Raw genomic sequence first — 18472 nt, forward strand, 5'->3', positions numbered from 1 at the left:
AATAATTCATAGATGTATACCATGTCTATATGTACATGATTGCCCATAAAGTTGGAATATATTTTTTTTCAGACACAATCCTCTGTTAATTGTGGTTTCATTTTCAATGTGATGTGTTTGGAAGAGATTGATTAATCAAGTTTTGAGACGATATATGCTTTATCTGTCAAGAATAAATCACATTGTCACAATCATTTCATGGAAAGAGGTAAAAAATATTTTATTCCAACTTCATGGGCGACCGTGCATGTACAGTCAATAGCCCTGAACAGGATATCATTCATTCAATCTAACAATGTTTCACTAATTTATTTTTCAGAGCCTAATGTTTTCACAGATCGACTCAGCCCTCATAGCAAGGTCTAATTGAGGTTTTTACCTTTTCAGTCTTTTCAACATTTCATATCATACACTCAAATTACTCAAATCAATCCTGCTTGAAATATTTGCAGACCTGTTACAGCCCAGAGTATTGACTGCATTGATTTGCACCACTGCAGGCTGTGAATATATGTACACATGTGGGCGAGTGAGTGTGAGCATGTGTCTACAAGTGTGCAGTGTGTATATGTAGGAGTGCACAGTCAAGTGAAGGACAGGGAATATCAATTGAGGTTGTTGTGCCAGCAGCCTTCTTCTGCACCAAACACATATAGTGTCACATATCATTGTCACACAGAGCCACATTTTGTGTTAGGGGTGACAACATAAACTTGATTCTATTACAGGTCAGAGGATTTTACTTAATTTGTACAGGGGCAACAGCTGCAGAGACCCATTTAGTCTTCAGGTTCCCCTCTGGATTTGGTGGGAGGGGAAACCGTTTCCACCCATAACAACTAGGTCATTTTAATAAAGCCAGCATGTTTGAATCCCTTTCATCTGATACACAGGCAAATATGTGGATGAAAGAGAAGCCGGAGAGGCAGGGAGCCATCATGAAAATGAATTACAGGCACGCAGTTTATCTGACTTACGGAAGATAAAGAAGTTTGACCAACAGATAAGTGTTTATTCACAGCTACAGTGTGTGCTCCAGTTCCCAGCGCTGCATGTGGTGGGAAGAGCACACAGATCAATCCCACATACATTAACTACAGCAATACCTCTGCATAAACTATCTTGTAGAGGAGAAATAAAATTAACTTTAGAAACAGCGTGTTTCCGATTTAGCCTCTTACATTTCCAACCCACAGGAGAAATCTATGGGTCTGACGGTTACTTAGTCATTGTGGTGGGTCACAATTCATTGTGGCAGAGGCTGTGAACAACTTAGATTGTTGAGCAATGGCTCAGATAAATATGAGGTGAGATTTGGGTCTCTGTGTCAAAGCAAGTGAGAATCACTCATCAAGGTGGCGCCATTTCTATGACTGATATTCAAGAGACAGCTCTCAGAAAAAGAGAAAGAGAAAAGATAAGCAGCAAAAAAGATTGAGTACTCTCAACATGCCCTCTACTGAATATGAACCTCTGCCACAACCTCAGGACTAAAAGTGCAAATCAGACCGATTTAAGCGATTATTGTTTCCCGCCTCCATTAAGCTGCTGAACACTTTGTGCAGTACAGCAAAGTACAATATATACATGCTGCTTTCTTGTCAATCTCAAATAAATATCCACAGTTTCTTCTAGCTGTAGCAATGTGCGAGACTAATTTCCCCTCAGGGACAATAAAATTAACTCTATGAATAAAACACACACACACACACACGTTACTATGTACATAAATAAATATGTAGCTTGAATAGCACTGAATTTCTAGCGTGCAGAGTGGTGCATTGGATGCACTAATCCATATAAGCCGCAAGATTGTTTGCACAATTGTTTTTCCTTAAACAATTTAATATTAGAGATTTCCCTGATGATTCTCTGAGGAAGTGAGGGGGCACACAGGGCAACACCTAGAGGTGAGGTCAGGGTCTCCAAGCTGGGATCAGGGAGATGTGAAAGAGAGGATGATGGGGGGGAGGGGGTTGGAGGAAGAATGAAGCCATGCAGCTGGGCCAAGAGATCAGTGGAAAAATCCTGACAAAGGCACAGGAAAACTGGGAAGGCTGGGGCAGGTCCTCTGGGACAGTCACAGCCCCAGTGAGAGGGAGGCCTCCTCAAACCTGATTTAACTAAAGGGAACACACAGACTATTTTTCAATGGAAATAGGTCAGTTTCCCACAGGTCACACAGCACTAATGTATGGGTGCTTCATTTGGTTTTATAACAAGCAAATATTGTCATGCAGAAGCGACAAATCATCAGGAAATGTAATACTGGCGAGGAGACTGAATGTCTAATTCAAAGACGATGAGAAAAGTGAAAGAAAAAAAACTTGTCTCCCAGAGTGGGAGTACAAACCCTCAGCCTCCAGGAATAAATTACTTTTGATTTGCATTACTGTTCATGTTTGTTTTTGCCGACTTCTGAGTGAATATGCTTCACCACATATTAGGCTTCCAGCGTGATGCCTTCACTATAACTGGGCGTGATTAACTGGGCACCATAAATGAGAGGCTTTACATCATTTTCCCTGGCACGCGGCATAACAAGCTCTGTCAACTTGCAAATGGAAGGAAAGTTGGCACGGGTGTGAAGAGAAACAGAGGCAGTAGAAAAGGAAAGTTGAGAGTTTATGGGATCAGGTACATGTTCAAATATGCCAACAGCACCTGGCTTGATTCCACGTCAATCTGTTTGACAGACAAACACTGAACAAAGCCCAAAAGATTAACCCAGATATATTTGTGTAAAAAAACTGCATAATAAAATAGAACTTTACGCTGCACCATGGGTATACTTATAGACCTCTCAGCCTCAAATCTCAACACTTAAATGGTTCAAATTCAGTCAAAAGAAAAGAGCATTCAAACCGACTAAGATCCACCTCTTCCGAAAAAAGCCAGTAAAAGAAAAGTCACAGAGGATTCCAAAACACACCCTCATTTCTGGGAAAGCTGCTGAGTTTGGCACATGGTATGTGATGTTGGTGGGACTGTTGAAACTGTCCAGATATAACTGTGTGTGTGCAGCTCCATTCAGGGAACAGTCAACTTCAGTCTGGTACACAATGAGGATTCACAGCCTCTGGGTATGACGGCTGACTGTGCCAAAGATAGAGGGGAAGGAGGGGGGACTATACTATTTAAAACTGCACCCTCATCGCTGCTGTAACAGTGTTGGGATACACTATCAGTCAGGGTGTTCCTTTAGTTGGTCCTCTGGCCTGACAATGATCTAAGAGAAAGTAAACAGCTACAACACAGTGCTGTCCTTAAAGCATATGAGGCCTGGGCTGCATGCATTACACTACAGTTGCTAATGTGGACTAGCAATGCCCACAAACAGCTACATTTCCTGGATGTGTTTTGCATATTAAAGCAGCAACGAGAAGTTGAAACTGGTTATGAAGTTTCATTTTAATACTGATGCCTCTATATGACCTACATATGAGACCAGCAGCAAGACGATTTCTATACTGTTATTATTCTTAATGCTTGCCCGGGGGGGTCTTAAAATAAGACAAGATGAGTAACAGTGAATAGGACATTAGTCAGTTAAAAAGGAAGCAGAATGAGAGTTTTCCTTTGAGAAAATGAGTTTTTACATTATCTTTTGTGGTTATGGCCAATACACTGGCAGGATCAGCAAAGAGAAAAAGACAAGAAACTGAGTGAAAGGGAAAAGGGACAGTGACAGAGCATGGGCAAAACCAAAGGTCAACATGGTCCGTAATTCAACAGATGGAGAGAACTGTTTGATTTGAAAATTTGAAAGGCCCTCTTCCACCAAGAAAGATATGTAATATTCATTCACTCATTCATTATCCTTAACTGCTTATCCGCACTCGAGTCGAGGGGGCTGGAGCCAATCCCAGCTGGCATTGGGCGAGAGGCGGGGTACGCCCTGGTCAGGTCCCCAGACTATCACAAGGCTGACACACAGAGACAGACAATCATGCTCTCATTCACACCTGCGGACAATTCAGAACTGGCGACCCTCTTGCTGCAAGGCGAGAGCGATAACCTAATAATAAAGAAAAATAGTATTAAAAATAAATTGCAGCTTTTTTTTTTTTTTTACAAGTGCATGCACTAGTAAAATCAAGATCTTCACAACACGAGGCGGTGATGCTTGTGGAAACACAGTTGCGTTTGTCCACAGGGGGCGCCAAGATCAACATAAAATAAAAGTTAGTTAAAATTGTTGTCAGTTGTAATTGGTCTAATTTTTTGTAACTTTCTGGAAAGTTTTAAAAGGTTCCCACTAGAGGCTTTATCAATTAAATAGTTAATTAATGGCAACACACCAACACAATTGGGGTTGCCGGATTTGGAAAAATCCCTGGTACATATATCTCGCATAACCTGCACTGTCTATTTAAGTAGCTTTTCAATTCATGCAGAACCACCCTTCTGCAACTGCAGTTATAAATATCAAAAAGGTCTGCATAAAACTAAGTGCAGGATACAAGAACAAGACTACACTGATTTCTCACAAGTTGACCATCAAGTTTTACTGCTGTTATTTAAGCTTTTGTGATCTTTGAAACAACACCCGTTTGTCAAGGGATTTTACCCAGGTGAGGTGACGCAATTTCAACATACCTGGCATATATATTTCTGTCTCCAGGCACTGGGTTAAGAAAGATATTTATTGGGTTATCTGCAGACACGCCCTCTGAGAGCTCTTCACGCATAAAGAGGAGGATCAAAGTTCAAGGAACCATTGAGTGCTTGACTTTAAGCGCCTGTCTGCTGGGAAAAATTCCCACAGGCCTGAAAATGAACGTTGTCCTGAGGTTAACCAGCCACAGACACCATGTCAGTGAGAACACAGGCAACAGGAACAAAACACCCTGTAACTACCCACCCCAAATTAGATGTTTTCATCTCTGCTGCAGCCTAATGTTGGCTTGAATCAAATAACTGTGAAAACAAATCATAGTAACCTGTATTTTCAATTTAGTCACGCCTCCGACTTTTCTCCAAACCTGTGCATCAAAGGTTTCTAGTAAATTCTGTGAATGCTGGTTCATGCATGGCTGTCTGGCTCATGACAGATGAGGTGCTGACTGAGAGAAGGGCAGGGTGGCATGCTGGCAGATGGAGGCCTTGGAGGCTCAGAGGTAGACCTGAAATAGCCCTGCTGCTGCATTACAGCATTACATCACAACTGACTTCACTGTCATGGCTGCCGCTGCATCATGTCACCACCACGATGTCACAGGAGGGGAACAATTGGATGCAACGGCTGTGAGTCACACAACCAGGCCGTCAACAAGGGAAGCAGGAAAGCAAACAAGGAGGCATAGGATGATGATTTCTGCAAGTGACAAACATCACACTTCCTGTGTAATTTAAAACAATTCACCACAAACAATCAATATTTTTTCTTTGGAAATAATGCAGAATGTATCTGCTTACATTCTTTATTGCATATGTATGACAGCCACTGCAGACACGACACAGTTTGTGTTTTTTTCTTCACATTATTTGACATGCAAGAAAAATCACTGCTCCTGCTCCTGACATCTTAGTCAAAACCGTAACCCACATCAAAGTGAAAGAGGTACGAGCTGAGCGAGCACCAGCGAGAACTAGATCAAACACTGCCTGTGGGCTTCCTCACCATCAATCCCCTGTAAAAACATACCTGACATGCTTTTTAAGCTAATGTCTGTTTGAGCTCAGTTGTGGGAACAGTTGTAACAAATATATTTTGCAGGAAAGTATGCGTCTCCAAAGTAGCAGAACAAGTTGGTCGACATGTTTGACCTCTGCTGATACTGTCTGCTGCCGTGCCCCACATTCACAAATCAACCCAGGATACTATCTCCACTGTAGCAGTTTTCACACAAAGCTAGTACAGGTCAGAGAAATAACTCAGCTCTATAATACTTAATGTGTGAAGCTTTTACAACCACATTTCAACACTATATACTCACAGGGAGTAGGTCATCATTACAATCAGAATTGGTGGACTAGAATCACTGTTTAAACCAAGACAAATGCATTTTAGATTCAAGTCAAGATGCCAAAGTTCTCTTAAGATACTAAATATTTTGGGCAGATTTTTTTGCAAAGGGAGAATAAAATAAGGCACACGGCTTACATAATGATTCCCTGCTGTATGAAGCTGCAAAGTAAACATAATTTAGGCTCCCTGAAGAGTTGGAATCAGGGCTGTAATCAAGACCAACTTTAACGAGACAAGCTCTAGTCAAGACAAAGTCTAAAAGCAGTCAAGACCAAGTCACAACCAAGCCCAGAGCAAACCAGATCCTGTTCATGACCATAATGAAAGCAACAATGTCTTTTACAGTGCCAATATAGTGACAAAAGAGTTGGAATGGATTGAAATAATATATTTATAAACAAGACTGGTGTGTCTTCTAACATCAAACTAATCTAATACATCATATTGGTAGAAGTCAGGAAATATTTTATACAACAGCCAGGAGCAACTTGACCAATAGCCAAGCCCAAGCCCAAGACAAGGCCACGTCCAACAAGGACAGAGACCAAGACAAGTGCAAAACTTCTAAAAGGTTTTTAAGACCAGACTCAAGTACTACAGGCCTGGTTGGATAATACTAGATTAGGCAGATAGATATTATGGACTAAAAAATGATACTGTAATACAAAGTAGTAAAAGGGTACTTTGTGTGAAAATGAGCTTCCTGTCAAGGTTTAACAGAATGTAAACATGTGAAATACCTTTATGAAAAGCATGCAGGATAATCAGATTATCCTTGAGGATAGAAACTGATGGAGCACTCCTTTAAGAACAAATGTCTATGAAATATTACAGTTAGAGATGGACTTACAGTGTTATACAATATGTTATAACATTTTAGTATTAGTCCTTTAAAGTATACTGTCAAAGCAACTTTCTAAAAATAAATGTAAACTTTGGGTCATCTGGAAAACAGGATTCTCAAGTGCGCAAATGTTTCACTCGTGATACAGATGTGTTTGCTGGAGAAACAGCCTGAGGTTATTTAGAGAAGCATGTGCTCTGCACACATGGGACTGTTCAGCCCAGGGAAGCTTATTTCGCCTGAACTCAGAGCGAGCTCCGTCCAGAAACTAAAGAAAATGACCAACAATCAGAGAGAGTACACCCGTGTTAGGGAACAGGCTGATTTCAGAAGGCCTTTTCCAGGAAATCTATCACTGATTTTCAGCCGAGCATCAGATACAAAGGAAGAACATTCAGGCCTAAATAACTGGGTCCTGCTAGTAGATGTGGCAGTCCATGAGAAATCTTTCACTTTCTGGCCTCACCTCTTTACAAATGTTTTCCTGCATGTTCACCGATGTGAGACAGGGTTAGAATGTGGTTTGATAAATGATAACAACCAACTATTTAGGAGTCAGAGACCTTCAAAGTTGACTCACCTAAAGACAGATATCTTCTTAAAAAATAAACATAACAGTGTGGTTATGAGAAAGCTGACAACCAGGTGGTTTCAATACTTTAGGCCCAAAAAAAACAAATAGAAAAATGAGATGATTTTTAAAAGTCAGTAAGTCCTTTTTTTTTTATTTTTAAACATTGCTCTTTACACAACAAGGGTTTTTTGTGAGATTAATGTGCAGATTTTTTGTTATGCAGAATTATGCGTTGAAAAAGATCAACATAATATTTTTTGGGGAACTAGGTTCTTTGGAACAAATAAAGGCATCAGCCAATGTCCTTGTGCAGAACGGACGTTATGTCACAACAGTGGCAGACCTAAGTTGTTTGTGTTTCTCTTGTATTAGTATGACAAAGGACACAAAAATTATCTAATTTTATGAATAATTAATAAGCCAATCCGAGTAACAAAAGACGTAGTGCTGAGTGACACATGCAATGGGGTGGTGCTTGGTCCAATATTCATGCAGGAAAATATGGCGGCGTGGTCACAAACTTTCTCGAAACATTTGAGGTGAGTGAAAGAATCTTTAGATCCGTCCTGTCTAGCTTGACAATTTGATCTGAGTTTTTCTGAGTTGCGTTGGATGCCAGTTATCTTATCAAACCCGCCCAATATGACATAAATAGTTGGGATGACTTAGCGAGAGTTTTACCAGCAGGAAATATGTCTGATGGGAGACTGACCAGACACATCTGCCAGAGAAAATAAAAGACCAGATTTGCAGATTTTACTGGTTTACAGGCTGGACCGAACTATTTTACTTACAGAAATCTGCTGTTGCTCAAGAGGAGACACAACATGAAAAAAATCAGTATATGAAAAGAAGGGATACATATTAATAGAAACAAATAAATAAAAACACAATCTAACACCCTCATATCTGTGAATATGTATTAGGAAAAAATGTAGGAAAAACCTCAAATCTAAAGGGTCAGAAAGATCTGCCTGAATTCCCCAGATGCATCATCTTGAAGTGATTAGGCCACATATGAGAAACATCACGAGGGTGCTGCTGCGTAGTAATGCATGCTTTGTAATGTACTGAGACAAATGTCTGTTGACGAATGGCAATGAATGAAGGTTGATAACATAACCACTGAGCGTAAAATCACGCTCTGTAGCTCTTTTGAAGGCAACACCATGAAGCAGTTGTACAGGATTGTGTACTTGGCCAGACTGACAGACAGACAGATACCGCGCCATGAGTCATGCAGGCATGACTACAGTGTGGCCCCCTCAGCAGCCCCCTGAAAAACTCACATACCAGCCAGTCAACACAGGCCAGCCTGGATGATCCACCTGCCTCAGCAGAGCTACTCCCGGCTCCCTCCACATATCACGTACCCACATGCACCCACATAAACATCCACACACACATATTGGGAATACTCTCTCTGGAGTCCAGTTGGATCAGATACAGAGGATGAGCATGACTGCCACTATCACACATCAGAGCCCTGCTTTATCGGTGTGATTACATCACCCAGAGCTATGATCCCCCTCCCTCCATGTGATAAGGTTTCAGGAACACTGGGCACACAAACCGGGCCATGTGCTCCTATGTCCTGTCTGCCAAAATAACTCAGCAGTTTCCAATACAGTACATCTACGGTTTCACTTCAGTTTGCCCAGGTATTGTAGGACATTAGAGCGCATAACCTTTCTGATGTCAGTAAGTTGTTAATATGTGAGCAACCTTATTAGAGCTTTTGACCTCTGATGAGTCAAATCTAGACATTTAGGTGGCCCCTGAATGCATATAATTTTGCAGAATTTCTGCCCTTTTGTGACTGTCTGCCGTGAGTCACTTTGAGTCACCAACGCCTCATGAAAGGCACAATTCAAACGAAACAAAGATCTAAGAAAAAATAATGTTTTCAGGTTCAAAGAGTTCAAGTGCAGGGGGATGATGTGAGAAGCCCATGCTGCTCTTTTTATATTCATCATGAATTATGTAACATTTATGCACAGCCATCTAAATTGGGCTGCAGGTGTGGTGCTGCTATGTGTTGATTCACAGAAACATGCACAAACAGCCATGATTGCCTCTTAGGATAAGGGTGGTGATGCTGATAATGACCAGGAGAAGGTGGAAGAAGAGGGAGGAGTAGGAGGAAGAGGAGTGGGAGGAGGACGAGTGAGGTCATGGTGTGACTTTATGCATGATGCGTTGCATGATTAGTCAACAACCCAGTCATTTAGGTTCATTCCTGTGTACAAAATTACAATTAGGCCGAGCATATTTTCCATCAGCCTCTGGCCACATGAGATAATGTTGTCTGATGTTAAGAATTGAGCCATCAAGTATTTGGCAGTGTGCTTCTAATGAAAGTAATCTCTCCTGAGTTTAAGTTTAAGTTCAAATAAAAGAGGTAATCTAGATCTTCAGCCTGTGGCTCATTTTGGACATGAGGCTCATTTCACACCTCATTAATTCCACTTGAATGTGTATGGTATTTCACACTTTTTAAAAAAGGGTGATTGGGCCCCAATTATAGAACATGAGCACTTTAAATAGCCGACTTTCACTATAAAAACTCCCTTTCATGCGCCGCAAATGGAAAAGCACCTTGAAACCTAAATGATGCTCTGCTTACTATGTCCAGCCTGTAAGTGAAGGGTTCCCATGTCGACTAATTGACTAGCAATTCAATCGACGAGTAGTCTAAGCTCGATCACGACGCGTGAGCGCTTCCTCCGGCTGCTGCCTTCCGTATGGGCGACCACAGGAGAAATAATGACACAACTTACCCTTAGAACAAGCAGCTCAGATGATCTCCAGCAGTGAAAAAAAAATCCCGTTTCACAGATTTCTTCCCCAGGCAGCAGATAAGATGATTTGTCACATCATCCTGATTATGAGGCGCAGGAATAAACGCGCTTCTTTTTTCACCTCGCAGATGTTTTTCAGCCAAGCCCGGTGCCGTGGTGTTAAATCTGGCCACTCTTGATCACACCAGCAGCAGAGGCAGTCCGGGGTGGTGTGGTGGAAACGTAGCTGCCTGTCCGGTTCTCTGCTTCCCACCTACGGACAGAGCATTCCCACACTGCTCCATGAATCGACCCGGGGTAAGTTTTCTGCTGCCGGTTGTAGCTTAATTCAGTTTGGCGGAGAGTCAGCCCCGCCCTGGACTGGGAGACAGTCTGTGGAGAAGGCGAGCCCGTCAAGATCACCAACCAATCGTTGTGTGGACACAGGGAGGCGCTGCTTCTCCCGGTGCACGGCGGTGACTAAGCGATATCATCAGTCAGAGTGGTCCGGGGACCTAAACCAGGGGTTACCTCACTACATCTACTGTGATTCCACCTAACAAATGTAAAATCATCCATGGAGCTCCTTAAAATAAAAGTGTAATACGTAGTCTACATTTAAATTGTAATTAATTGAACACTATTTTATTATAGTGATAACAATGTAATAATAATAAGGATAAAGCAGATTCAGTTTACAGCTTAACTTGTTGTGAATTACTTCTAAAAAGTGACGTTTGTGGCTCAAAATAATGTAAAAAAAAAAAAAAAAATGGTATAGGCCTACATGAAAAAGGGTATTAATAATGCGTCTAAAATGCATCTGATTGTTTCCTTGGTGTAGATAGTTACAAGCTACTTCTTGACCAATTACATGTCAATAGGCCTTCTACTTATTGCTTGTTATAAATTGTTATAATTCTAAATTTGTACTCCCGGTTTAAAATTATTTTTGATTGATTTTATTTTTTTAATGCATTCTCTTAAAGAAAGGTTTGTTTATTATACATCACTATAACCAATTATTTGGTTCATCTATCTATAAATTGTATTAAATGCTGTTTTTTTCCCATTTGTATTCCTCGTTTAGCCTACTTAATGGCCATTATTTGTCTGTTTTTTTCATGATGTCTAGGATGGTACTCACCTTTTTTTTATATAAAGATGGTATTTTAATTTATTTTGTCCGTGTTATCCTCAGCCTGGGTCATCAATGCTACCTGTTAACTACAAAGACTTAAACATTAAAATGGGCCAAAAAACGTGTTTTATGGCTTACATGAAAGAGCAATCCCTATCTGACAACATCACATATTTCAAAATCCTCCAAAAGTCTCTGACATTCCATGATGATGCAACATTACAATAAAGCCAGTGAAAGAAAAAGAAAACATGAAAGGTGTATAAAGTGTGTTTTCCAAATTTTGTATCAGCGTCATATAGGAAGATTTCAAAATAAATGTCTCATTGACATTCCATGCAATATTACAAAAACGAAGGTGCATTCCAAAGTCGTGATTTTAGAAGCAACAGTAATGTCATTAATATATTGGAATTTCTCTTAATATTTGTTTCCATTTCATTTTTTTCCCTCTTGTTCTAATTATTGGTTATTCTTAAACAGTAGCACAGCTTTAGGAATATGTCACTCTGCATTCACTGCACATATTGCATGAGCAATAAAGCCTGCAACAAAGCTGCAAAACCTTGAGATTGTACTTTTTTAGTCACCAGTAGGAACACTTCATTTAATAGAAAGATAAATTAAATGTAATTCATGTGTTTGTACAGAAAAAAGGAGCTTCTCTCGGCTCATTTGGGGTAAGACAACATGGATTGTGTCATACTAAAAAATGGATTTTTAGAATCTAAAAACCCTTAAAACTTAAATAAAATAAATAAAGTTGAAATTAATAAAGATCAATAAATAAATAAATGTTAATGAAGAAGTCAAGTAATCGTTAAAAGTAAATATTATGTAAACCTCTATGTTTTTTTCCTATTTTTAGACAAACCATGCACTGTTGCCACATGACACGATGACGATCATGACATCACATGGCATCAGTGAATCGTATGCTGCTCACAGTGCATTTCAGTGAATTATACAGCCCTGTTTTTATTACTGAGCCAATGAAGAAGCTGATTGTCTAATAACTATTATATATATCTCACAAATTCTTTCCACGTCAGTGAGCATATCACCGGTGTCATATAAGCCTGGGGTGTAGATCTGGTGATGTTGAACATGGCTGACTGAGGCATATTAAACTCTGTACACTTTTGGTTTGTCTTGTTTAGTTTGTCAAGAACTATGGACACAACAACTGAAAAATGACTCAGAAGCAAGGGTGAAGAACAGGATGACAGACAGACAGACAGACAGACAAACAGTCAGTCAAATAGACAGATAGATAGACGGATAGATAGACCACAAGCACATACAAAACTGAGATTCCCATGTGTGTCATGCCATTATTTTCTCATTGCTGCTGGGATTCCTCCCATTCTTTGCTTGTGGGATTCTGCAGCCATGTCTTATTCATTAATTCACACCCAAACCTCATGGGCATTCTCAAGTGTGAGCCCAGAGATGGCAAAGGCATTTTCACAGCAATTATGTGTATACTATACATTTTGCATTTATTTTTTTAAAGGGTGTTAGCCTTGTAATGCATTTTTATATCCTACATTAAATCTGTTAAAATATATAAGAAAAGTGCAGTCCTTCACATTCAAAGGCACTTTCCTTTGTGCTGTAAAAGAGGAGATTAGCATTAGAGGAAATGGAGCCCTTCTGCTGCATCAGGTAATACAGACTGCTGCTCCATCTAATGAAAAGACCATTACAGTGCATTCCATCATGGTTTCAGTGAAAGCTCAGATCCACCTGGGAATATTCTCCAGGAGAGAGACGAATGTTAGGAAGCAGAAGGTTTCTGAGGTGCTGACAAGGGGCACCAAGTACATCGTTTTCCTCACATGAGGTTTTGGGGCACAAGAGGCTCAGGTTCCTGGAAACGTCTCCTTTATGGTTACTTTGATGTACTACTCGATTAAGACACTCACCGCTGAACTTTCTGCTATTTAAATTAAGAAAGACATAACATGATCCTGTTTCTATGCTGACAGCGCAGATGATTTGTTTGCCTTACTAGAATAAGGGGTCACATGAGTGCCTTACTTTTATTGAATACTATTCTCCACAAATCTACTAAAAAAGCACATTAATACAGTTTTCCAGTGTTGGAGAAAGTATACTAGTCTTTATTCAGGTAAAAAAAACAATACCAAACTTCAAAAATACTCCATTACAAGTCATGCATTCCAGATTTTACACAAGTAAAAGTACAATAGTATTAATAGTGTGTTATATTATTGTTTATGGTATTGTATAGCAGGTTTATTAATCCTAGCACATCAATGTTGAGCCAATTTGAATTATTGTTTTAGACTGTTAAACTGTACTGGCTTAACTGTCTCAATTAATCTAAATTTTATGATTTGATCCCGTCTTTGTTATTTAAAATCTGAAAATAACTAATAAGATAAAATAACAGAAATAAGCGAAGTTAATGTATGAAGTGCAATAAAATAGAATTACTCTCAACTACGTCAAAAACTGTACTTATCCACTGTAGAATAATGTAAATGTACCTATACCATTATAATACATAATTAATCAATCAGTATTATTATTATTATTGTTATTATTATTATTATTGTTATTAATCATCTATGCAGTTCATTTGCAAGAAACCAATGTTGCATTTAGTTCTATACATTATTTATTATGATTTATGGTCATTATTAGTGTTATACTGTACTGTTATCATTTTTATAATAATGTCTTTATAATCTATAATAATGTCACTCAATATGTTTTTTGCACAAAAAATATTGTACATATTGTATCTTACTTCATTACTAGTGTTTTCAGTAAATGATGGATAATCCAATGTATTTCCAGCATTGTTGTTCAGCAACTTTACATTTATTTGCCACCTGTTCAATTTGTTTATATATATATATATTTTTTCATAACACCTAACAACATTCTCTCTACAGAAAAAAGGTGTTTTAAAGTGTGTTTTCAAATTGTGTAACGCCTCCTCTGCAGCTGTTAAACTACATCAGCTGTTTCTTTTGTAATATCTGTAGCAAGAAACAGCCTCTTTTTTCATCAAGAATGTTCAAATTTAAGGGCTAGACCAAAATATACAGCCAGCTCACAACAGGCCGGTCTCACATCTTGTTTGTAGTTCACAGTATGAAAGGCTAGAGCTTCCTCTCAGCTCATGTCTGCTCTCTGTCTTTCACCCATGGGTCTCGTCCCTGCCAGCATGACTGATAGACACGCTGAAAATCGAGCTGACTGAGAGACATGCTCTTAAACTAGGCAAAAGACAGTACTTCCACTATTGGAGTTTATTGGACTTCACAGCTCTTTTACATGTACTTGGCTATGTGAGGAGCGTCCAGTGGCCTATAGGGAGTCTCTGATTGATATACTATGAAGTTGTAGTAATTAATGGTGAAGTTTCCCCTGGGATGGAGGAGGGTTAAAGCTGAGGCAAAGGCAGCAATTAGGCAGCGACAGAGGACCTGTAGGAGCACTCAAAACCCCCCAAAGTCCCATCAATCAGAGGCAGATAAAAGGGTTGAGTGCAAGGGTAATGTTTAAGCAAAAGGACACCATGAGACGGTCCATAAACGGCTTCCTCTTTCTTCAACCAAGCAAAGAAGTGAGTAGGAGACCATCATTTCTGGGCTAAGACCACAGAGAGGCTTTAGCTTATACATTGGTGAGACCAAAGAATTGAAGAGTTAATTTGCAGAAACAGAAAAAAGCCATTCTTAAAATGAATAAACCAAATTGATATTGTTTTGAGTACACATTTAAAAAACATATCTTATCAAAACAACCCAACACCACCTGATACTCCTGCTCCGTCAGGTGTTAACAATCTCCTTCATAGCATATCTCTGACTGATTCAAACTCTGTTCAGAAAACAAGGGTTTTATTAGTTGTTTTCTTCTTGCGTTGCAGACAGACCCAACAAAGCATTTTAGACTTTTTACACAACTGCGTCATGCTGTAGTTATTTCAGAATACTTTAAATTAATTTATTGCAGTTAAATCCCAGCTAAATCAGTTTATTTTTAGGAGCAACATGTGGCAGCCACAAGCTGTGAGCTGTGTGCATTTCCTTATGTTTCTGCAATTAAACTCTTCAACTATTGAAAAGAAGTAAAATACAGTTTACAAGCATACGCCTTTTTTAGGGTTGTTGTTTGTCTATTGGAACTGTTGCCACTTTGGAGCTGAAAGACATGTTAATCCACAATGAAGTGAACTTAGAGTTTTGTTTTTAACTCGCACTGATCACACAATCAATGGCCGGGTAGAGCTGCAGTGCATGCTGGTTTTCATTTCAATGGTAGACCACATACTGTGAATTACTGGCAAAAGGCAACCAACTGTACTACTGCTAAATACCACAGCAGAAGGAGGCTGTTAAAGAAATCAAAGGGGGAAGAAAAGCTTTTGCCGCATGGTCATGTTGAGCAGATTTGTACTTTCCTAGTTTTGTGATAAGACCAGTGAGATTTTGCAGACAGCCCTCCCTGCCTGCCTGACTCAACGTTTGTTCCCTTGGAGAGCCACAGGTGTGAGCTGAGACAAGGAAGCTGTTATCAGCGCAGGCGGAGAAAGGTCAGGGGGGCTGGAGATTTTAGTACCAGCTCAATCAATAAACCAAACAGATGGAAGGCCAACTTTTTTTCTTTAAATGATCTACTAAAACAGCTCTCCAGCTGTTATTGACTCCCTCTCTTCTACTTTGAAAATGTTATATGGTTTAAAGAGCTATAATAGGTTTACTCACTGTACTTGGTAGTTTTAGAAAGTAGCTGTTTAAAGCTGTTTAAAGTCTCTAAACCTAACTGTCAAGTCAACTGATGCATCGATAATTTTCTATTATGTGGAACAAACAGAACAAAAATATGCATGTGGTCTAGACAAATGGAAGGAAAACACACACATACAATAGACACACTCATGGTGTCCCCTAACCTGTGTTTATATACCAGTGGCTGTGTTAAAACCTGTGGGCATGCATCCCAGATGTGTTTCTGCATAAGCATGACTGTCATGCAAGTGTGAGGAACGGGTCTCACATGGAATAATCTTCACAGTGAGAGCCCAGCCACCTGTGCAGCCCACACAGCACCTCGGCAGCTTGTGAATCATTAATTGTCATCAATTAATAATTAATCCCCTCAAACACTGAGGTTGCAGATGACTACCAGGCTCTGCCACTCATCTGCTTGAGGAAGAAAAAGCCTCACTGTTACTTGTCATAAAATGATTGCAGTTAAAGCTGCTCCTGGAAAGGTTTCTTGGAAGCTATTTTAGAGGCTGATATGCAGTATTTGTATTTAAAGTAGTCTACTGAGAGCTGAGTGCTTTATTTTTATACTTGTATCCATCAGTAATCTGTTTTTTTATTTGGTCCATGGAAGAAAAAAATGATAAAAGAGAGAGAAGATAACAGAAGAAAAAGATAGAAATAAATCCATTAAGAATGCAGCAATTCACGATGAAAAGACTCCTGAAAGACCATTTATCATTTAATAATAAAACAATTTACCACTGCACCTCATAATCATGGACGGATTAATGAATGGGCCTACTGAAAAGAGGCCCAGGGTCCCAGACTGTCAGGGCCCCCCTGACCTTCAATGTCACTCAAATTAACATGTACCAACCAGAAAGAGACACAAAATGAACACAGAGATGCAAAGGAAGTTCCAAAGAGACACAATATAACTACAAAAGGAGGCAAACATCCACAATTAGGGGATAAGGGGTAGAGGAATGATTACAAAAAGACATTAAACAACAAAAAAAGAGGCAAAACCTCCTGCGTAGGAGAGGTGCAGAGGCCTTTTGCATATCTGTGTCTAGGACACAGTGTCTAATTCACCCATTCTTTTAACAGATCTAGGATGGCTAACACTAACGTCTGTTATAAATATGATAAAGCCATGTAAGCAATACAAATTTAAACACAGTGTAAAACAAGAGGTTATCTCAGCAGCTCAAAAGCTATGACACATTGCCACTAATAGTTTATAGTTTTTATTTACAACAAAGAACATCAGAGAGGATCTTTTTAAATCATGACGGTCATATAAAAGAAATGCAATAGCAAAGATAGACCGCAGTGCTGCTGAAACACTACCACTGTACTACTTGATTTGTTTACATGACAGTTTATCTGTTTGAGGACAGTAATGCCACACAGAGGCAAGTAAAGGTTTATCATTCTTGTAATTCCTGTTTAAGACAATAAATAAAATGTTGACATTTTCATTGCCAATTTATTCAGATAAAGTCTTTTGACTATTGCACTGATGGTACTGCCATTCAGATCAAACATATCGTAGACATGGCAAGACAAAATAGTGACATTATTTTGGTCGGCCCTTTTTGGTCATGTGTTTGGTGTAATATTTTCATACAGACAGATATAAACCAAAGATAGCAATGCCAGTCTGTCGCAGCTATTAAACTATAAACAGTACATGAATATGTATTTACAGATTAATGGAAAGCAAGAACAAACTGAGACAGTCCACTGTGTTAATTATAATTTGCAGAAACGTTATCAAAGCTTTTATCAGAAACAAATACTTTTACTTTCAAAACACTGCGTGATGCCAGGATATTATACCCAGCAGATCAACTCCTAGTCTTCATAGGATTCTCTGACTCATGATGTAGTAATATTTTCTGTCTGGATTCTGCTCGTCCATCTGTACACATAAACAAGTCTCTGGCGTCCCTGCTCAGCGTCACTATCACCGTGGTGACTGCTGCAGTTGAAAGTGATCCAGAATGCAACGCTACGGCCAAGCTTGTGGCTTCCTAGATTATCAGTGGCAGCGACAATGGAAGCTGCCCGGCCCAGACCTCAGCATCACTGCTGACTGGCAGTGGAAACACAGTCAAAGCAAACAATGGCCTTCACCGGTCCACCAGCCGTGACAAAGTCAACAACTCATGCCAGGACTCTTCTAATGAACATACTCAGCAGATTTCTGTCTGGATCGTATCCTGCACAACCGCTCTAATACTACAGTTGAATTATGTTACCTGCTATTTGTGAACAAGCAACAACTATAGATACAAAATGGGTGCAAAGACATCCAATAACTGGCCATAAAAAATATTTGAACAAAGAATTCTTATGGCACATTTTTATGTTGCAGCAGTAACTCACAGTCAGTCCAATCT

The 18472-nt window shown here is 39.5% G+C and overlaps 1 protein-coding gene across 2 annotated transcripts in view; it reads right to left on the reverse strand.

Annotated features, from left to right (window-relative positions):
* rhbdf1a (rhomboid 5 homolog 1a (Drosophila)) overlaps window positions 1–11300 on the reverse strand; it is a 31334-nt gene extending 20034 nt beyond the window's left edge. The window contains exon 1 of one of the 2 annotated variants that reach the window (XM_059348787.1): window positions 10170–11300. The gene's annotated coding sequence lies outside the window, so the exon portion shown is untranslated. The remainder of the gene's footprint in view (window positions 1–10169) is intronic. The other variant, XM_059348788.1, reaches the window with a different exon arrangement.
* Window positions 11301–18472: the final 7172 nt, after the last annotated feature.

This window comes from Centropristis striata, chromosome 13, assembly GCF_030273125.1.
Source record: "Centropristis striata isolate RG_2023a ecotype Rhode Island chromosome 13, C.striata_1.0, whole genome shotgun sequence".
Classification (NCBI taxonomy): domain Eukaryota; kingdom Metazoa; phylum Chordata; class Actinopteri; order Perciformes; family Serranidae; genus Centropristis; species Centropristis striata.